This window comes from Triturus cristatus, chromosome 3_2 (assembly GCF_964204655.1).
Source record: "Triturus cristatus chromosome 3_2, aTriCri1.1, whole genome shotgun sequence".
Taxonomy (NCBI): domain Eukaryota; kingdom Metazoa; phylum Chordata; class Amphibia; order Caudata; family Salamandridae; genus Triturus; species Triturus cristatus.
In genome coordinates, this window is record NC_140584.1 from 681,759,624 (window position 1) to 681,781,913 (window position 22,290).

Consider the following 22,290-nt stretch of genomic DNA (forward strand, 5'->3'; position numbering starts at 1 on the left):
TCTATGACTGGTTCCTGGAAGTTGCCATTAAAAATGAATGTCAACTTTTGGCCACTTACAGGCACTTCAGGGAGAGAGGGTAAAGCAAGGAGAGAGAGACATGGGATGTCCAAAATGTACAATGTTATGTAATGTTAATATTTTTGTGAAGTGCGCAAATGCTCAAAGGCGTCTTGGTGCTAGGGATCATAGAGCTTACAATGTAATGTGAGGAAGAAGAAAGGAGGACTGGGCGAGGATTGGCTAGTAAAGAGCCAAGTCTTTAAGTCCTTCCTGAACCTGAGCAGAGAAGTCTGTGATTTTAAGTACATAGGGAGGCTGTTCCAGGGTTTAGCTTCAGCGCCAATGAAACTCCTGCCACCTCAATTTGCCAGCTTGAGCATCGAGGAATGATGCAGTTTTTTGGCTCAGATGGAGAATAGTGCTCTTGTAGGGGTGTACCATTAAAGGTTCTTATTAAAGTATTTCAGTCGTATAGGGCTTTGTGGGCAATGCATAGGGCCTTGAAGGTGATATGCTTTTTTACGGGTAGCCAGTGAAGTTTGTGGAGGGCCTAGGAGGCTAACTGGAACTGTGGAATCCCAAGCAGCATCTGGCAGCTGTGTTCTGCAGTGTCTGCAGTTTTCTTAGCAGTCTTTGTGGAAGTCAATTTCTGAAAGGACTAAAGTAATGACCACAGTTATTCAAAGTTCATGGGGAACGAAAGGAAGATTTTTTTTAATTGTTCTTAGGATGTTGAATTAGGAGGAAGTGAGTGCATTTACCTGTGCTCTAAAAGTCAGTTTGTTGTCAAATAGGACACTTAGGTCTTTTACCTTTTTGACCGAAATTGGGAGGGTCCCCAGAATCTGGGGCCATCAGAAAGGGAACCAAAATGTGGGATTGTTACCAAAAAGGAGGACCTCGGTTTTGCCTGAATTCAACTTTTGATTCATCCATCTTCCTATTTCTTCCATGCATTTGTGAAATCTCCTTGCTGTTTCAAGCATATCACTGGATATTGAGATGACGATTTGAGTGTCATCAGCATATGACACCAGGGAGAAACCGTATGATCTAATCAAACTTGCAAGAGGTGTGAGGTAAATATTAAAGAGCATTGGGCTCAGAGGTGACCCTGGGGTACACCACAAGGTAGGGTGAAAGGTGTAAAGATTTACTTTTTTGGGAAACAGACTGTTCTCTGTCAGACAGGAATGATCTGATTGTGGCTAGAGCCCTGTCTTTTGTTCCTTTATAGTTTAGGCATTTGAGTAAGACCTTATGGTTGACCGCATCGAACACCGCCGATAAATCAAGAAGGATCAGGGCGGCTTTCCCTCCCTGATCGATGCAGGTTCTTATTTCCTCTGTGGCGACAATTAGAGCTGTTTCGGTACTATGCTTTTGGAACCAAACTGGGATATAGTCTAGGAGATGGTTATATTCCAGGAAGGAGGTAATTCCCTATTTATTGCCGTCTCCACCACTCTTGCTGGAAATGGGAGGTGGGCTATTGGATGGTAGATGCTAGTTTCGAGGGGGTTGAGTGTACGTTTTTTCAAAAGAGGTAACATGGATGTTGTTTTCCACATTTTTGGAAAATATCCCACCTTAAACATCTCATTAAAGATATCTGTGAGGTGGGTTGGGGCAATCATAAAGGGCAAAAGTCTCACTGAAATCTTGTGATCACATGGTGCAGCCGCTCTTCCAATAAATCATGGGCAGCCTCCTGCACACTGTCATGTGCATTTATCAGCGCTACCTACTGTACAGGGTAATGTTTATGTAGTCATAGTTACTTTTAGGAGGCAGGCAAATGTCTCAGAAATCATTACAGCCAATGAATTTGTCACCTGATTGTACAAATGAAACTTTTCCTAGCGTGTGCCCCAAGTGTTTGGTGTGTATGAGGACGGCCAGTCTATGTAAAGGAGAGGGTTCAGCAGCAGTGTTTATTTATTAGTCTCTCTTTCTACCTTCAAACATTGGGAGATACTGCTCAAACCAATTCTAGGGCACTGGGTAAATTAATTAAGTCAGGTCTTACTAGCAGGATATTATGACTGAGCTCAAAAAGAGAATACAGACAACACAAATAGCATTGGTAGTAATACAAAACAAGTTAAAATATGCAGTAGAACTGAAGTTAGGTGGGTGGCTTGATTATAAATAAATACAATCATGCGCCAGGTAAAAGGAAACGAAAAGAAGAGACCCACATCAACATGCAGTAAAAACTAAATCTCCAGTAGACACCAACACACACCAGAGCACACTGTAGCAGTGGCGACTCCTCCACTACGGCAGAGGAGTGCCACCCTACTGCTTTTAAGCAGTGCGAAGTAGAAACATAAAATGATAATAACTTTGAGTTATAATTCTATGCTTGAGTTGCTTTGCGGGTGGGCGGGGCTGCTCTGCTCTCGGAGCAGGGCAGGGGAGGAGGAGGAGGAGTCATGTGCACTCCTAAGTGCACATGACTGTTTGGCCGGCCCTCTTGGGCCGCCCAAACCAATCATGCGCACTTTCCCTGTTCTCCATGCAGGCTGCATTACAGCAGTAGAGAACATACCCATGCCCCCATTCCCTGGCTGAGTATCGAACCAGGATGCTCAGACAAATCACAATGCTGCTTTGCAGCGTTGTGATTGGTCAGGGGAGCCTGGGTGCTTACCAATCACAACGCTGCATTGCAGCTTTGTGATTGGTCAGTGGGGCCTGGCTGTGCTTCCTATTCTTCGAGTTCGACGAGCAGAGCAGGTAAGTTTCTTTTTTTATTACATTTTTTTATATTGCCCCCCTGCTGTCACCTTCCTGCCATCCTCCCGCACGCCCGTCCACTACCCATCAAAGCATGCCGGCCGCAACTGCACTGGAGTCCTTGTTCATGGAGTTTTACCTCAGAAACAAGACGCAGACACAAGAAGCAGATATGCATATTCTCATTACAGGACACCCTCAGCCTGCATTAGTGATTCATAGTAAGTGATTCTTATCTTGTAGTCCAAATCCATAACTGCTTTAGGGTTGGCTTTTTCAGTTAAATATTTATATCTGTCTAATATATGGTTCACCAGCAATGCTTTTCACACTATTATCTTGGTTGTCCATGCACTGGTAATGATTTAGCTTTTCTTTAGATAAGCTATGGTGTTGACTTGCTTGTCTAACACCTTCAATCATACCGTCAACCAAAGATCAAAAAGAAACATGAAAAATAACATCTGAAAAAAGCCATATTTCTTCTTAAAGCAATCTTTCTAATGTTTGCAACTCTGTAGTTCAAATATGCTCATCCTTTCAGCATTTACCACATTCAGAGATTTTCAGTTACATAATCGTCATGTACAAATGACTGCTTGGCCAAGATATAATGGGAAATGTAACAACTGTTATTTCCAAACCATGGTGTTTGTATGCCACCCCCCTTGGAAAGCAGCTAAACATTGATGCATGTGGCTGCACATTCAATGCTCATAAAAAAGCTACGCCTCCTTTTTTAATTTTAAATATTGACTACTTTTGTCTTACTGGCTTGTAGGAAGCTGGCTCTGTATATACTATAGCAGAGTGATGTTTAGTGTTCACAGAGCCCAGTCAGTCTCCAGAGGTATAGAAGGGGCTGAAGTAGATAATACCTTACTCTCTTTTGTGGTAGTGTGGTTCATCAGTCAGGCTCATCAGAGGGTAGTGTTCAGCATTTGTTGTACATACCCAGGCAAGAAATAATGTCACACACTCAAAAGACTGAATAAGAAAAATTGGTTGTATTAAAAGTTGTTACTTTGTTATTTATATTTCTAGAATCAAGATTTACTTTGTAGCAGGCAAGTAATTCTTTCAATACAGTGATATTTTGAAAGATACAGTGTGTACTGGTTTTGTAGAAGCATAAAAGTTACTTTGCAGTCGGAGTAATAGGTTGTACGCACTTTTAAAATACTTGAAATTACTTTTGATTACTTTTTAGTTACTTTATAGTTACTTTTCTAGTTTGGCCTGAAACAAACTCCCAACACAGTTTAAGCATTACAGCACAGCAGTAAGCAGGTTAACTCTTGTGAAGACACTAAGTTACTTTTGTTGCAGTACAAGACAGTTCAACCCACCATGCAATCCTATGGAGAAAAACAAAGTGCTAGGTTTGCAGGTAAGTTAACAGTTTTGGTAACTGAGTTTTGGGGTTAGAACCAAGGTTCCCCAAGGTTCAGGTTATCCATCAAAGTGTACCACCAGCGGCACTAGGGCTGCAGAGTGCAGGGTGCCAATGTTAGCCAATGGAGCTAGGCGGCAACTTGGTGGGGGCGCTGCTCACGGGCAGGCCACTTGGTCTTGGGAGGTAAGCTCCTGGGGTTAAGGTAAGGGCAAAGAAGGTCCCAGGTCAGCACCAAGTTCACACCACCAGCGGTGCAGGGGCGGCCGGGGGCAGGCTGCTTAGGAGGTGTCGGGAGCCCGATGCTTTCCTATGGAGGTTGTAGTCTTTGGATATTTTGCTGCAGGCTCGGGCCAGGAAGTCTTCTGGGAGGAAGCAACAGCTGGGCAGCTAAGTTTAGATGTCCCTGACATCAGGAGACTTTGCGATCGGGTCATCAGGACACAGGGTCGGAGACTGCAGGGGTGCCTTTCAGTGTCATTAATCTGCTTACGGTCCGGTCACAGTGGAGGGGGATTATCGTGAAGAGGCTGCAGGTGTCGACACAGAACCTTGGAGGTGACACGCCTCGATGGTTTGGAGATCAGAACTGCTGTGGGACCACTTCAGGCGGATGTACCCTCGAGACACGGGTCGTGGATGACGCATGGAGAGGTAAGTCCTGGAGCAGTGTTCGTGGTCCCGCATGGGCTGGATCTTCTTTTGTGGTCAGGGCCGCTGTCCTCAGAAGTCTCATGTCTTTGTTGAAGTGGGGGACCAGTCCTCACCAAATCTGGAGGTTGCTGGTCCTTTTTGAAGCCCGCCTTTTCCTTTTAGCTGCTGACAGGCCGGTAGGGCTGGGGCCAAGTTAGTTGGGCCTGGATCCTCCCTGCCGCAACGTCTTCAGGATTCCAATCTTCTTAGGTCATCAAGCTCTTTACAAAGTGAGTGTAGTTACAGGTATAAAACAGTACTACAAAACGTGGATTACAAGTTACAGTTAAAATAAAACAATGAAGAGTCAAGTCTGGTGAGAAATAATAATAGGAAAATACAATGCATACAAGTAGTAAGGTTAGATACAGTAACAGGTAGATGGAGGGGGTATAAGGGAACAGGGGTGGCAGGAGGGTAGGCGTGGATAGGATGGATGTGTGAACATAGGCAAAGGAAGGGAATTAATGACTGAGGGGAGGGACTATGGAAGGGGTGAGCAAGGCGGGGAGGGGAAGGGAGGGTAAATTGTGAGGGAAGGAAAAGATAGGGGATAGGACAATATTAAGGACCCCAGTATTTGTTGAGCAGGTGCAGTTTGAGGCCTTTTTTGAAACTGAGGTATGAGGGGTTGCAGCGCAGGTCTTTAGGGAGGGCGTTCCAGATGGTGGGGGCAATTCCGGAGAAGGAGCGTGATTGCATAGTTTTCTTTTTGGTCAGGGGTGGAATAAGGAGGAGAGAGTTGGTGCTTCTCAATGATCGAGGCAAAAAGAACTATTGATGGACAGAATGCTGAACAATGTCATACATTCACCCAGTACAGAGATCTGGGCCTAAATCCATCGTTTGTTTGCTCACCATGCCATTCTAGTTTGGACCCAGCCATATACAAATCAGTTTTGACCCTGTGCTCAATGGGAACAGTCCAGCCCAAACTGCCAGGCCAGTGTTTGTGTTGCATTTTCACCCTAAGTTGGAAGGGTATGCCCAGACGTGGGCCCCGTGCTCATTACGCCACTGGAGTCAAGCTATCCTGTCTGATGAGGGCTGAAAGCCCAAAACCGGTCCTAGGATGCTTGATTCCTGTCCAGGAAAGACATGGCCTGGCAGTTCGGTCTGGACTGTTCCCATGAGGCACAGGGTCAAGACTGATTTGCATATGGCTATTAATGAACTGGGTGGCGTGGTGAGCAAAATAACGATGGATTAAACCCAGATCTGTGACTGGGGGTGAATGTTTGACAATGTTCAACATTCCGGCCATCATCTTTTTGTGTTGCATTCTCAATGATCGAGAGCAGCCCGCTTTGTTGAGTTTACTAGTGAGATACAGTGGGTTCACATGATGAAGGGCTTTGTACGTAATGAAGCAATCATAAATGTGGATCTGCCTTCGATGGGTAGCCATTTAAGGGACTTGGGGGCTAGGGAGATGTGATCGAAGCATGTGCAGTCGGTGATTAGTCTGACAGCTAGGTTTAGCACCGATTTGATTGGTGCTAGGTGAACTTTTGGGGTAGCGTTTCCATAGTCAATTCTTGAGAGGACTAGAGATTGGACAACCGATTTGAAGTTGTCAGCTGGGATAAAGGGTTTGATTTTCTTGAGGTGATGGAGCGTGAAGAGCGCACCTTTTGCCGAGTTTTTTATGTGGGTCTGAAGGGAAAGGTTGTTGTCGATGGAGATACCGAGGGATTTTGCTGAGTTAGTTAAGGAGAGCGGACAGTTGAGGGCATTTCCGTTTTTTTGGGGTTGAGTTTGAAATGATTGGTGTGGAACCAGTATTGGATTTTGGTCAGGGTGTTGTTGAGGTGCAGAACAGCAGAGTGGGATTTAATCTTGTAGTAGAGTTGGGTGTCATCAGCATAGAGGTGGTAGTTGATACCAGCTTGTTTGAGGATGGGGGGTAAGGGGTTCCATAAAGAGGTTAAAGAGAGCGGGGAGAGAATAGATCCCTGAGGGACACCTAAGGAGTCAGGTGTGGGGTTTGAGAGGCAGTTAAGTATTTTGATTTGTTTTGTTCTGTGTTGGAGGTAGGAGGAGAACCATTTGAGAACCAGACCATTAATGCCAAAACGAGCTTTATGCGCGTTGAGTAAGGCGGGGTGGTTAACAGTATCAAATGCGGCAGAGAATGAGTAGGCAAGTCTCACCATTGTCAAGGGAGTGGTGGATGTCATCCAAAATTTTAAGCAAGGCCATTTCAGTACTGCAGCCTTTTCGGAAGCCAGATTGTAAGGGATCCAGTAGGTAAAAAGTGTCAATATGTTTATCTAGTTGGAGCAGGGCACACTTTTCAAGGGCTTTTGAGAGCAGGGGGAGGTTGGAGATTGGGCGGAGATTATTAGGGTAATTAAGGGCGGCGTTGGGGTTTTTGAGAATAGGTGTGATTTGTCCAAGTTGTAGGGAGGCAGGGACACAACCCGTGGAGAGAGAGGAGTTGATGATAGTAGTCCAATAAGGCGTGATGATGTGCTTAAGTTCGTGGACAAGGTTAGAAGGAAGAGGGTCTTTAGTGTGTGAGCAAGGTTTGAGATTAGAATGATGTTAGAGACATCAAGCTCCATTACGGGATGGAAGTTATGCCAGGAGGCATTGTTTTTAAGTTGTGGATTGGGCAGGCAGTAATCGGGGGGTAAAGTGGCATGAAGGTGGGAGGGGGAATCGGGGGGTGGGTTGATGAGGAGGGAGAGTTGGTAGTGGAGTCAGCGTTAAGGAGGGGGTTGGGAGGGATCTGGAATGTGAGGAAGGATTGATCTAATTTGGTGATTTTTCAGAGAAAAAGTTAGCAAATTCTTCACATCTGTCGGTGGTGGCTGTCAGCATGGGTGGGGCAGAGGAAGTTTGGGTTAGAACAATGATGAAAAGCGCACTGGGTCTATTCTTGGCCCGATCACGTTGGGTGCGGAAGAAGGAGGCCTTTTCAGTGAAAATGTGTTTCTTGTAAGTTGTTGTAGCAGATCTGAGGAGGGCAAGATGGGCGGGAGTTGGGAGTTGTCTCCAAGTTCTTTCCTCTAGTCTAAGTGTGCGTCTTTCGTTGTTGAGATTGGAATTGTACCAAGATTTGGATGGTATGTTTCTTATGGTTTTTAGTTTGGATGGGGCAATTTTGTCTAAGATGTCAGTGACGGATTTGTCATAATGTTCGGTAAGTTGATTGGCATTTTGTCAGAGAGGGGAGACGGGGTTTAGCTTGGAGTTTATACCCCAGTTCACCAGGAGGGATATTGTTGAGCTTTCTAGTCCATTTCTTAGATTTGATGATTTTGGCGAGAGAGGGTGGGGCAGAGGTGGTGATTGAGAACAAGAATGAGGTGGTGGTCGGACAAGTCGATGGGGATGATGTTAGAAAGGGAGGCCAAGTCATTGTTAGCAATGATGACATCAAGAGTGGCATCTTTAGTGTCGGTTGGAGAGTGACAAAGCTGTTGGAGGTCACTGATCTCAAGGAGATTGGTGAGGAGGTTGATTGAGGGGTCATTGGGCTAATTCCAGTGAAGGTTAAGATCACCAAGGAAGAGATTTTTTGAGTTCGAAAGTGAGGAGTGGGTAAGAAGTTCAGACAGTTCCTCAGTGAAGGGAAGGGGCTCGCCAGGAGGATGGTAGATATTATGTAGTCAAATTGAGGGGGACCCCTGAAGCTTGAGTTCGGCTTCCAGAACTTCAAAGGTAGCATGGTCAGTGGACTTGACAAAGGAAAGTCGAATTTCATTTTTAAAGATTATAGCTAGTCCACCCCCTATTCTCTTAGATCTATCTTTTCTGATGATGGAGTAACTGGGGGGAGCGAGTAAGTCTAGGCTGGCAGTTGAGTGGTCATTGAGCCAGGTTTCCGTGAGGAAGGCGATGTCAATGGCTTTATTAAGGATAGTCTCCGAAATCTGGATTGCATGTCGGACAGCCGAGCGGCAATTCACTAGCATGCAGGAGAGGGGTCTAGAGTTGTTTTTAGGGACGGAGCACGCACGGATGGTGGTAAGTTGGGGTGGGGGTCTAGGTGAGGTGGGAGAGGTGGGAATTCTGCAATTCCCCATGATAACCGGAATGTTGTGATGGGGGTTACGGGGACCGTCAATCATTGATTTAGGAAGGTAGGAGTTGCAAAGGTCAAGGAGGTCGGAGGGTGAGAGATTGTTCGAAGCGCGGAGGGGCCTATGGGTAAAACAGTCGAGGGGTGTAGTGCTCCATGGTTTAGAATTAGAGGTGTGTTGTGGGCCAGGGGCTGGGTGGCTGGGATGGTTAATGAGGGATATGGAGTTGAGGGAGTTAAAGTATTTTCTAAGTCGTGTGAGTTCAGTCGTCAGTGTTGAGAGATTGTGCTCAATGTTAGACAGGGTCTGGATAAAGCAAGTGCGGGGTGATGCGGTGGAGAGAGGGGAGGGAGATAGGTTATGTTCAGTGTTGGACGGGGGAGGAGAGCTGATGTGGGGAGGAGGGGAGAGGCCGGTAAGAGGTATAAGAGGGGTGTACGGGCTGTGGGACGGAGGTATGACCGGGGAACGAGACAGGCTCTTTCTAGACCTAGAAGATGAGGTTAGGGATGGTAGGAGGGCGTGAGGGGAGTGGGGAAAGACGACAATGGCTTCCAGGAGTTGAGTGGCATATGGAGGGGTGGGGGATTTGAGCCAGGAGGGGAACATTAACGGGTTCCAGGAGGGGAGGCCAGGCATTAGGAGAGTGGCAAGAGGTGCAGGGGGGGAGTCGGTCATTGGGGGTATGTAGGTTTGAGGGACGGAGAGTGTTGTTGAGGCGTCAGGAGGAGGGAGAGGCACGGGAGAGAGGGGGTGGTTGGAGGTCAGGATTTGGGAGAAAGCATTAGCAGTTGGGACGTCTCGGGGAGGGAGGGAAGGGGTCGAGGGGGAGGGGCGAGAGAGAGCAGCTGGGTGTCGAGAGTTTGGGAAGATGAGGAATGATTGGATAGTAGGACGTACAAGGTATTGAAATGATGCTCGAAGAAGGCATGGTGGTGTTCAGAGGCTTGGATGAGAATATTGCCAGTTTTAAATATGGAGATGTCAATTTCGCCAGGGAAGGATGGAGAGGGGGTGGTAGACAGTTAGAATCCATACGGGATTTTACTTGATTTGGATACTGTTAGGTGGCGGAGGAAAGTGCTTTTCCATTTGCAGGGGCGTTTGGAGTAGAAGATGTAATTAGTTTTAATAGGAGAGGCTGAGATAGTTATCGACAATTAAAATTTACGTCTGCCGAATTAGTAGTATGTGTTTAAAGATTTTCTTTGGGTTTTTGGAGAGGTTCGGGGGGGGGGTAGAGACTGGTCCATGAGTTGGTGCCATGTCTGCTGAGGGTAGAGTCATGAATTGTGGGGGGGAGATTGAGGGGTGGCATGTTGAGGCGATAATGTTGCGCAGGGGGGGAGAGAGAGGGCGGAGGCAGGATGTGGAGGGGGAAGGGTGGAGGATTTGGAGAGGGAGGACTGGGGTCGTCGCAGGGGTGTTAGAGGGTGAGAACCAAGATAGAGAGAGGTAGGAGGGGTGAGAAAATCCGTGGGAGAGGGTAAGAGGGAGGTAAGATAAAAAGGGGGAAAGTAAACAATCAGAGAGTCACCGGGAGAGAGGGAGGACAGAGTTGGACAGGAGGGAGAGTCAGGTAAGAGACTGAGTGAGAGATAAACAATCTGAGAGCGCGTAGGAAGAGAGGGAGGTCCATTCTAGGGGGAAGAGAAGGAGGTCCATTCTAGGGGGAAGAGAAGGAGGTCAATGTTTGAGAGGAGGCGGGGGTAGTGTCGGTGTAGATTGATAGAGAAAAAGGGTTGAACTATTTGATTCAGTGCAGGGCGAAAAAGTTACAGGAGCACTCATAGGCAAGATTACAATAAAGGAGAACAGTGGGTGGGGGTTACAGTGAGGAGAGAAATATAGGACAATCTATCACAAAAGCATTGACATAGAGCGCGGGGTGGGGGAAATGTCACGCAAACGCAGGATGGGGGACAGGTTACAAACAAGACATTATTGCAGCTGGACTTCGTTTCCAGCAGAGTCAGGCCAGGGAGTGAGGCCTGGAAGGCCCGGAGCAAGTCTGGAGGTTTGGAGGGTGTGCAAGCGGATTTGCGACTCACATTAGTTCACAGGTCACCCCCGTCGTCGGCCATCTTGAGGGGCGAGTTCCAGATGGTTAGTTCGCCATTTTAGAGTGCAGCAGGGAGACGGATTCAGCAGCTCCTTATCTTGGCAGTTGGCCTTTGAATCATCCGATCTGGCCTCGACAGCACGGGACTGGAAGGTCCGGAGAGAGTCCGGAGGTTCTGTGGTTCAGTAAGCAGGGTTGCGGTGGTCAGGCCCCTGGTCAAAAAGGAAGATCATCCTGGAGCCATTCTGAAGTCATTCGATGACTTCAGCCAGGCTATTCCTGCAATTATCTGGGGACGTCATCCCAAACCATCCTGAAGTATGCCTATAGGGGGAAATATTTAAATGGGATGACTCTTACTGTAATCACAAAAACTACTCTAGGATGGTGTTCTGATGACTTCCACTGGCAGGGAGTGATTACCTTTTACAACTCCACGAATACTAATTGACAACTTTGGGATGAGTGTGAATTACTCCAGGATGGGTTCCAGACAATTTAAGGATGATTGTGGATTATTCCTGGATGATCCTATTACCGCTTTAGGATGGAAGTTGATTACTCTGGAATGATCCCATGATAATTTCAGGATGAGTGTGGATTACTCCAGGATGATTTAATGATAACTCAAAAATTAGCATAGATTATTTAGGATTATATTAGGACAACTACAGAATGAGCGTGGATTACTAGACAATGACTACATAAGGTCTTTAAGATGGTTATGAAATACTCTTGCAGGATTTTATGCCAACGGCAGGCCAAGTGTAGATAGCTCTCAGGTGATTTAATGGATAAATCAGAGTGGCTGTGGATCACTAATAAATCATTACGGTCTGGATTACACCTTAAAATTTCCATGTTACAAGCACATTAGCTGACTGTCAGTATTTCCTTGCAGGGTCCCACTATTAGTTTAGGAATATGGATGTGCTGGTAGGGAAATATTTAGAGGATCACCTCCTCAATGAACCTTCCTGTCAAAAACAAGCCTCTTGAATGCAATATGCCTCCTTTATACAATACCAGGAATTATTTGCAATTCCATAAGTTCTAAAGTAAGACCTAGATTTATAAGTGTCACTTAATGCAGCTCAACACCCAAATTTGCTGAGTTGCATCACAGGGTGAGAGCAGGAAAGTGCCATGTCTACCCCTCTCCCTTGCAACAGTGCACCATTAGGCAGTCGAGCACCATGCACACACATTTGCACTATGGTGCAAAGGTGTCTGCGAGAGTCTAGCTTTGGTTTTGTACTGGAAGGGCCCCCTTGCAGTACAAAAAATGCTATGCCTAGAAAAACCTGAAAATGTTTCCCATTGTGGATGAGTGTTGTAACAAATACCAATTTGCTCTGGTTTATAAATCCTGAAAAGATTTTGCGTCAAGTCCGCATTATAAAACTTAAGCAAACCAAAAACAAAACTTCCATAAATCTGGTCCCAATAATAAGATGAATATTCTCCTACTCTGGAAAGATTACTTTTTAAACTCTGCCGTGAGATGCAGGCACTGTACAAAATAAATCTCAGAAACATTCCTTTTGGCTAGCTTTGTGCTGTAGAAATACCATACGCATACAAAAGTAGTGGCTTCAACAATGTTATACTTTACATTCAGATAAGATTAACAACTTGTCCAGCTACTCCTATACTCCTGACTCACTGGGACTTGCCTTACTTTGAGGTACAGAGCATTATCTGAAGCTGTTTAATGTAGTGACCAGTGGCAAAAGACTGAAAAAGTAATAGTTAAATGAAAAAGCACCAAAGGGGATGCGTTAACATGTAATTTTATTGATCTAAAACACACCTTTGGCCCCATAGGAACCAGGATACTGAACAAGAGAACATAAAGAAAGTCCAGGACACTCTTCAAGATGGGGAAAAAAATGCCAGAATACTATAACAAAAACAAAAAGGCTTAATGAAAGCCAGCAACTTCAATGTTTGTTTTTAGATTCAGAGTTTTCTTTAGTCCTCCTCCAGTATTGCAAATCTTTATAGCCAGCTTCCTTCTCATAGTTCTGTTGTCCAGTGATGGCCAGCCTTCATCCCTGAACATATACTTCATAGAGTCTGGAGGAAAAAGAAATTAACATACATCAGTATCATGTTAACACCACTATTTTAGGTTTTTAGTAGGACTGGGTTGCCTTTAAAATGTTCCATCCTTTTATTTCATATAGTGTACCCGATGAGATATGGTTACAAGGGCTCATAAGTTTAACATTAAGGTTACTTGGTCAAAGAGGTAATGGTGAGAGCAAGGCATTGATGAAGAGGTGGGCAGGAGGTTAAGAAAGAAGACTCACCTGTCCAAGTGAAAAAAACGCCGCTGTTCACCAGACGCTGTCACGCTTCCTCTGCAAACAGAAAGCAATCAATACCAGATTTCATTTACAAAACCATCATGGAGGCAGCCATGTTGAGCCTGAACTCTACCTACAGTATTCTTATTTGGAAAACAGGCTAAAAAATTACCATACTGACCAGGGTTCAAACATTTTTGTAAAACTGAATCTCAATGCACAGCCACGGTTTCAGTGGCTTTCACATGGCAAAGTGTTGGTGCAGGTCAGAAACAGACGTCTAAGACATCCTGAGACAGGACAGAGATATCCTGTGTGTTCTTTTCCAGCTTGGGGAAGTGACAAGTTTGGCATTTAACAGTTGACTGATTCAATGTTGTCCCTTTACAGTTGCATGACTGTGGCACCAAGCCCCTTAACCACCCATTCAAACAAATATGCCTCTGGAAATACTATCAGGGCAGAGTGATAGCTTGCCAGGATACCAGTGATCTATCTGTTCCATAACTATCAAAGCATTTCAAATTCGTTGAACCAGGATCCATTCTACATCCTCCTTTCAGCATCTAAAACAGGTAATACTGAAGATGGCCATAATCTATGACACAAAAGCTGGTTCACAAAAAACAAGGCCCTAAACACCCAGCATTAGACAGAACAAGGCTCAAGGAGAGCAAGGTGGGGGCATTCTCAGTCACGCTCGCTACTATTGCAGACAGGGAGCTGGGTGGCGTCAAGTGCGGATAAATTGGTCGGTCTGTGACAACAACGTGGTTCGCGTTCAGTCACAGATCTGCCTAGCATTTCCTGCACTCCCTTGGTGTTGTCAACTTACCTGCTCAGTTCCTGTTGTCCTGCAGTCGGGAATTTTTGGTACCTTGATTGGACGTCTCTGACATGTTACGGCTCCGACACGCGGGTCTTCCTCTTACAGGTCGTTGATCTCTTCTTCCGGGTACCTGTCCGCATCCATGTTCCCTCGCCGGAGGTACCTGCTTGTGTAGCTCAGTTTCTTCGCGCCGGAGTTTCTTCAGCCTCTCGTCCTGTACAGAATACAATTAGAGAAGAAAGATATATTTAACCAAAGAATCCTCGTCAATCAGGTATATGGTAGGATGATGATGTTATATATGGTTAGAAGGACATCGTTACTTATCTGATTTATCTGATCCACGGAGAGTGGAAAAACGGTTATTCTTTTGTTTCCCTTATTTAACACGGGCTGGATATAAAGAGAAAATTAGATGCAAGTTAGTTTCCTGATTTCGTAAGGAGACGCCATATTCTTATCTGACCCAGCAACTTGTGTAGATTTTTCATATTACATCCCATCGAGGAAAATATGAGTTTTGCCTAGTATTATCTAGGATGTATATTTTTGGGGTCTAATTGAGTGCTACAGTGGCATTTGTTAAGGTTAGTCCCTCTCATTGTTTTTGGCAATTATACATATAACTTCTTTTACCATAAGGTGAATAACTAAGTTCACAAAAAAGGGCCACTGCCCACTCGGCAGAACCAGGCAAACAAAGATGTGGGCTCTCAGCCATGCTGCAAAAGCAGGGCCCTGGTTGAAGGTGCGTAACATAGGCTCAAATACAATATAACAGTGCATAGCTGCATAGAACACATTTAATTCATGCTACATACACTAGATGTGGAGCACTGATCTGTGCCAGACACAAGAGCTCACATTTATAAGGGGTCACTGGTCCGTGCTTTATACTCTGGCTTCACCCACAGAACTAGCCTATGTTACACAGTAGCGTTTAGGGGGACAGTTGTAGAGTGAAGTGGTATATAGTAGAGTGGCGTAGAATACATTGGCATGGAGTCCAGGGGCCTAGAGTGGTGAGTTGAGGGGTGTTGAGAGCAGTAGTAGCAGAGTGGTGGTGTAATGGATTAGTGGTGTCCAGTGGTAAAACAGAGGAGTGGTGAAGTGAAGAGGACTGGCAGAGTTGTAGAGCAAACTTAATCTACCCTCCTTCTAAGACTGGTACATGGAGAAATATGAAAGAGTGTAATAGTAACAAATGTAAGATATAGCGCTTAAAAGAAGGAAGTAAAGTGTAAAAAGTAATTTATACTTTGGTGATAGCAGACCTTTAATGTAAGAATGAAGAAAAATCACCATATGGTACCCTAACTTAACTGCAGAATCATTTGCAATGAGAACGGCGCCCGTGAAATAATAGGTCTCCTTGCCACCAAATGTGATTTAAATACAAGACAAGGAGCCTACCTGACTCATAGCTTTATTTTAAGTCTTGTATTTTATATACACACACATATATATATATATATATATATTCACACACACGCGCATATATACACACGCATATATACACACACACACTTAGATATATACAACTTTGGCACCGTTTAATAAATATTCGCAAACTTTTTCCAAAAAAGGTGTTCCAGTGATTCTTTGTTGCACATGGAAAGTTTCGGGGGATTTGTAAAGAGGGGGCTGAAAAAATGGGGTTGGATTATAGGGGGCGTTTGCAATGTTAAGTCCCATCGGAACCTGTCAATACTACTACAGCCCAAACTGAAAAGAATTACACCAAACTTGGTAGATGTTGTTATGCAAATTGTGCTTTTTTTTATTTGGTGCCACCAACCACCTGCTCGAGGCTCATTACAATAATATAGGGGGGCTATGAAGACCCCCCAGCCACCCATACAGGTACTCAGACAACCTATCAATCACTCATGTACCCACTCACACACACATACAACCACTTAGACACCAACTGATAGACTGATACAGACATTCACACAACCAGTCACTCACCCCTACATTCTTTGAGACAGCTAATCACTCACTTATACAGTCAATCACCCATCCACTGAATCATACAGACAGGCACTCATACACCCAGCGATTCACCAAAACACCTTGGAATATATATTTAACACTCAAACTCTATAAAACAGTCAGTCACTGGATGATGTCATGAGTGATGTCATTAGAGACGTCATGAGTGATGTAATATGTGAGGTCATAAGCAGTGCATTGCGGGGGGGCGTGAGTTATAGTGAGCTCAGCTAACTATAACTGCTGAATTTCACAAGTTTAATATTAGTGAAACCTTAGCCTAACTATAATGGCCCTGGAAACATTTGTTTTTTTCAGTGAATATATATATATATATATATATATATATATTACACACACACACACACATATATATTACACACACACTTCGCTATAGAGGCTTTCAGCCAACCCTCTCATCAGTTGGTCCATTATCGTGTCATTCTCATTTTATCCATTCACTGCAGCGCGTACAGCTTTGGACAGGACAGTGAGCCAAGCTATTGGCTAACTTTACTGCGAGTGATGCCATTTTTTCCCCTTCACAAGTAGTAAATCCATACACAAAGTAGTCCCCTTAAGAGTCAGGGACTACTATGGCAAAGTGTTCTTTTGAGATCAGAAATAGTTGCTTTTAGACAATTTTTTTTAAAATATTGATGTGTGGCCGATAGGTTCCACATCAATAAAGTTTTGCAAAAACTGTGAGAAAACAAACCATAACAAAGCCAAAAGGCCTATTAGCTTTGCCATTGTTTGTTTCATATTCTAGAACATTCAAACCCAGTCAAGATCACGAAATGTACTCAAACAGCTAAATACATGTCAATTTTTCAAGAACAAAATGAGGGTGACGTCAGTATATAACTGGAAACATTATCAGCATGTCGCACAGTTGAGGGGGAGTCAGGCAGTGATGGTAGGTCTGGCAAGCTTTTATTTTTTTTGTAAAGTAAATTTCAAGAGATGGTGCCAGTGCAAGGCACACAAGATTCTGCCCAGCCTTTCACTTTGTGGCCTCACTGTGACCATTGCTGAGCAGTAGCGTCATCATAAGAGATTGATGCTACATTTTGTGGTCTATGCTGGCTGGGTGAGGAAGGCAAGATGAAATTGTTTTCAGTTACTGTGTTCACTGTCTGGAGAAGACGGTTTGCCAGGAGTGAGAGCTGGACTGGGCAGCTGAATCTTGAACAAACAGTACAGGGTGATACCAGTACTGCACACACATTTTAAAGGTATCTCCACAGTGAATAAGCCATTGTTGTACTAGTGTACCAGATTACAGTATGCAAAAACTCTGTAAAATGGAGGTGCAGGGAACAGCAGAAACAGAAGTGGAAACCATGAAAGGTAGTCGCAAGATTGACAAGCATTTGCAATGTAATAGGTCTCACATTTACAACAGTTTGAGCTATTGGCATTATAAATGACAATGTCTTTATTTATGTGTTCAGAAAACCTGGAAAGCACAAAGTGCATAATAAAACAAAACACATAACTAAAAGGCAAGACGTATTGCATTGCAAATGCTTCTTTTGGAAGTTTCTCGATTTGTTTGCTTTCTTTGTAAACGGATGCCGTGACTTGGTACTCTTTACTTTTGGCAATCATTCTAACCCTGCACAGGCCCTCATACACCTATGTCAGGGAGAGTGCTGTACCCTACTGCTGCTGAGTCTGTCACAGAGGGTAGGACAGCAGAGAAACAGTGCAAATGAGAATAAGTAACAGGGAGAGACAGTGAGGGAGACATGATGGAGGAATAGGCGAGGGAGGCAGAGAAGAGGAGAAGTGCATCGGGTGGTAATGAGAGGTGGGATAAGGGAGAGAGGGGGCATAAACTGCAGGGTGTGAGAGAAAGGAAGGATGAGGTAGGCATGTGGGTGTAACAGTAAGAGATATGGGAAGGGGATACACATCTGGGAGGGTGGTGAAATTGGAAGAAAGAAAATAACATAGTGCAGGAGACTGAAAAAAGGCTGTATGGCTCTGCTTTTATATAGATGTCTAAAATTAAAATATGTAAAGTTCAGGGAGAACAGGCCTGTATCATTGATGGGCTCACCTAATGCATAGCTCTGCTGCCCAGACAAACAATAGCGATTCTTTCAAAGTGACAGGGTTTTCTGACATGAATATGTTTTACTTTATTAGTTTATTGGCTCAGGGAAAACCTATGAAAACCTCCACCAGAAAAGGCAAAATAGGCAGAGAGAATTATATTTGTTATCATAATTGTCTCTGCCTATTTTTGATGTTTTTCATAAAATACAATAAAATCCAGACAAATGGCTGTGGAATGGGGAGGTTACAGGTAGATTAAGGCTCTTGACATGCTTTGCAAAGTTTTTATGTTGGGAGCCATTGCCTACTTAAAGCCCAGAGGGCCCCGTGGAAAATAATTCTATGAAGCCATCTGCTTCCTGTTATCAAACTTCAGTGACCTACGTGGTGACACTGCACGCATGTGGCAGGCAGCAAATTAAAAAAAAAACGTAGCCATGAACAATTAGGTTTTTACTAGGCTACTGAAACAGCTTATCATATCATCAGAACTTTTTTCCCCCCGACCCTAAACCAAAATACACTACAAAAACACAACTACACTACTCTAAATCCAAATAAACTACCCCCTGCACGACCCTCCCCCATACCCTTAAATACTACACAGCCCCTCTTTGCCTCTCTCTCCTCTGTTCATCTCTTCTCCTTCAGCCGTGGTTCCTCTTCTCTGGGCTTCCAGCGTCAGTGGTGCACGTCGTTGTGTGGAAATGGAAGTACGTCCGTTTCCACACAACGATGTTGATAGCCTTTGCTTCGCAAGTGTTCCAACGCATGCGATGTTACAACTTGCGTAGTAAAGGCTACGCGTTGTAACATCGCATGCGTTGCAACGCTTGCAAAGTAATGGTACGCCGACTAACATCCGCCTACTAATGGATGTTTACCATTACTCCCTCTTCAAGAGGGTGGTAATTGAGTCGCAAATGGGAAGGGATCCCCAGGGGACCCCTTACCCTTTGTGACTGGCCCCAAAAATATTTTTTACGAGCAGGCAGTGGTCCCAGGGAGCACTACCTTCCCTTAAAAAATGAAATTAAAATGTTCTTTTTTTTTTTTAATGCATCCCCTTTTCCTTTACGGCAAACTGGCTGCATTAAAAGAAACTGCTTTATTTCAACAAATCAGTCCCAGATATGGAGGTCTGCGGAGCCCAGCAGCCCACCATCCCTGGGAGTGCCTGCCATTCCCAAAGGGGTTGCAAATTGCGAGTGGCTCATGAATATTCATGAGCTTCTCAATTTGCAACGCCATTGAGAATCGCAAAGCAATTTGCGACTCGCTAATTGGTGGGTCGTACATCTGGCCGTGGGAATTTAAGAATTCTACATTTTCTCCACACAGATGATAATGGCCACAAAAAAAAAACGTGCAAATAACTGCTTCATGGGCCGTCCCTAAATAAATCGAGCATTAGCAAAACCAATAGGTCTTGCCTATGCAAGAGCTATTGGCTTTGCCAATATGTTTTATCCATGTTGCACACCAACGTGACTACTGTTCAGCATGGTTAAAGGTTAGTGGGCTAAAGAGCGGCATGGAGTGGAGTGTCGTGAAGTAGAATGGAGAGTCATGGAGTGGCGTGGAATGGCATGGAGGAAGTAGTGTTGTATAGTGGAGATGAGGTGAGTGGCGTAGAGTGTCAGAGAGGAGTGGAGTCGTGTAGAGTGGAGTGGAGTGACAGAGGGTGTTGTGTAGAGTGGTGTAGAGTAGATGGTTGTAGAGTGGAGAAGTGTAGGAGAGCGGAATGGCATAGAGTGGAGAAATGTGTCAGAGTGGAGCAAAGTGGGACAGAGGGAGTTGTGTAGAGAGTCATGGAGTAGTTTTGTAGAGTGGCATTGAGTGGAGTAGGGTGTCAGAGTGGAGTAAAGTTTAACATAATAGACCGTCTTAGAGTGGAGTGTTGTAGAGTGGCCTAGAGGGAAGTGGCGTAAAGGACAGTGGTGCAGAGTAGACTGGTGGAGTGCATTGGGTTTGAGTGAAGTAGTGTAGAATCAATTAGCATAGAGTAGATTGTTTCAGAGTAGAGTGAAGTGATTCAGAGTAGAGTGAAGTGATGTAGAGTGGAGTGGTTCAGGGTAGAGTGGACTGGTTCAGTGTAGAGTGGAGTGGTTCGGGGTAGAGTAGTGTGGCGTAGAGTGCAGTGGTGTGGAGTCAGTGGTACAGAATAGATTAGAGTGGCATGGAGTGATGCAGTGTAGTGGCGTAGAGTGCCATATATTTATGTGTTGCAGAGTAGAGTGCAGTGACAGAGTAGAGTGGTGCAGAGAGCAGTGTTATAGAGTAGAATAGAGTGGCATAGATTGCAGCGAAATAGAGCGCAATGGTGTGGAGTATAGAGGTGCAGATGAGGAATGAAAGAAGGCAAAAAAGGAAGAAGGAAGTGGCAGACTCAAAAAAAAGATTCAGAAAAGATCAGAGAAATAGCAAAAGGCATTTTATCTGAGAAACGTCACAAACAAAGCCCTCTAAATTCACTGCAGGATCATTTGCATTCATGAAAGCATCCTAGACTCAACTGGACTCCCTGCATATCACAATATGATCTCAGTATACTTAGGAGAGTCTCCATGACACATAGCTGTAGTTGTATGTGTAATAGACTTACTTGAAGAAGCTTTTCCTCATACCTCTACATCTATAGGTCTGTCCTTTTCAATAAATCCAATACAGCATGGAGCAGCACACTTCACACATTGGCTAACTTCGCTTTCAGTGACGGCAATCTTTCCTTTCACCAGAAACACATTCACACACAAAGTATTTTCCTTAAAGGCCAGGGGCTAATATGCCACGGCGTGCTTTTAAAGACACATTTTTGTTTTCAACCAATTGTTTTAGATTGATGTGGGCCTGACAGGTTTCCTAACCATGTTTCGCAACATAAATGATAAAACAAAAACTGACAAATCGAAAAGGCATGCTGTCAATGCCAGCCCTTTAAGCTTAGCCACTGCGTTTTCTATATTTTTGAACATTCAACCCCAGTCCTGTCACTTTGTTGCCGAACTGTGACCATTGCCAAGCAGTAGCATCATCATAAGAGAGTGATTCTGAGTTTTTGGCCTATGCTGGCTGAGACCTGCAATTTAGTGATCAAGCAACCCCAGGAAAGAGGGCTGGGGAATGGGGCAATTTGGTACCTTTCAGTTCCTGTGTGCACTACAATGTAAAGGTAGCGGTGACCCTACAAACTAATAGCAAGACCTGAGCTCAGGCTGTAAAATGCTGGTTTATGATCAGAGTTTGAAAATATGTTGTATGTTAGCATACAACATAGATCATGTTACAATAAAATAAGGTGTCTTTAAAGTTCAAGCAAGTGTATATCTTTATGCGCTGATGCCATTTGCCTTAGCAAATCATATTATGTGCTATCTTTTAAAAGTGAACGTTTTAAAACATAAACCCGAGAAACAATTCTGGCCCCGCTCTGATGACATTTCTGAACTAAGAGGCAGTCAGAGGTCATGCATATCCCTGTATTTCCACAAGGACATTTTTGCAAACCCTCCCGATTCATATGGGAGACTACCGATTTCGAGCCTAATCTCCCGATTCATGATTGTAAACATCCGATTTTGAGACTGCTGCTGACAGGCGATTAGTTGTCAGCCTGGTTTCCTAAACCTGCCCTGACTCTGTTATTGATTTAAATGTAGGGCGTGGAGTGGGTCATGGGCAGGGACTGAAGAAAGGTATTCAGTGCAGCCAAGGTGCAGTCTGTGCCTCCGTTAAATGGCACTGCAGTGACAGGCAGTGAGTGGTCCGATGCCTTGAAGTGTGGTGCAGCAAGTAACCTGCTGCTTAAGCCTACCAACTCCCTGCAGCACTCTAATGCGCCATGACAATCAAACATGTGTCCCTCTGAGCCACAGAGCTGTCTGTACTCTTGCCACAGTTAAGGTCAAACAAAGTATTGATCCGATAGGATAGTGGGTGCCAGTCCATAGTAACACACTGTATGTACTGCGGGGGGGGGGGTCGCTCAGTAGCAATATCAGCTTTTTCTAAGCCTGACGCACGCTCATAGTCATGAGCAATGCCAATAGCTCTAACTTTAACAATGCCGAGACCATTGCATTGTAAATGCTTGTTCTCCTTGTAATTTGCACCGTACCTCAATAGCACATGATTTTCACTTTTGCCTCTTGCAAGTGCTTTTG

The 22,290-nt window shown here is 44.5% G+C and overlaps 1 protein-coding gene and 1 long non-coding RNA gene across 2 annotated transcripts in view; one reads left to right on the forward strand and one right to left on the reverse strand.

Moving 5' to 3' along the window:
• TFPI (tissue factor pathway inhibitor) overlaps nt 1-22,290 on the forward strand; it is a 264,389-nt gene that overhangs the window by 9,852 nt on the left and 232,247 nt on the right. The gene's annotated exons all lie outside the window — the stretch shown is intronic.
• On the reverse strand, nt 12,711-14,611 carry LOC146857955 (uncharacterized). Its single transcript, XR_014979632.1, has 3 exons — nt 14,072-14,611; nt 13,240-13,290; nt 12,711-13,003 (listed from the first exon to the last, which is right to left on the reverse strand). It is a non-coding gene; the product is annotated as an uncharacterized LOC146857955 (long non-coding RNA).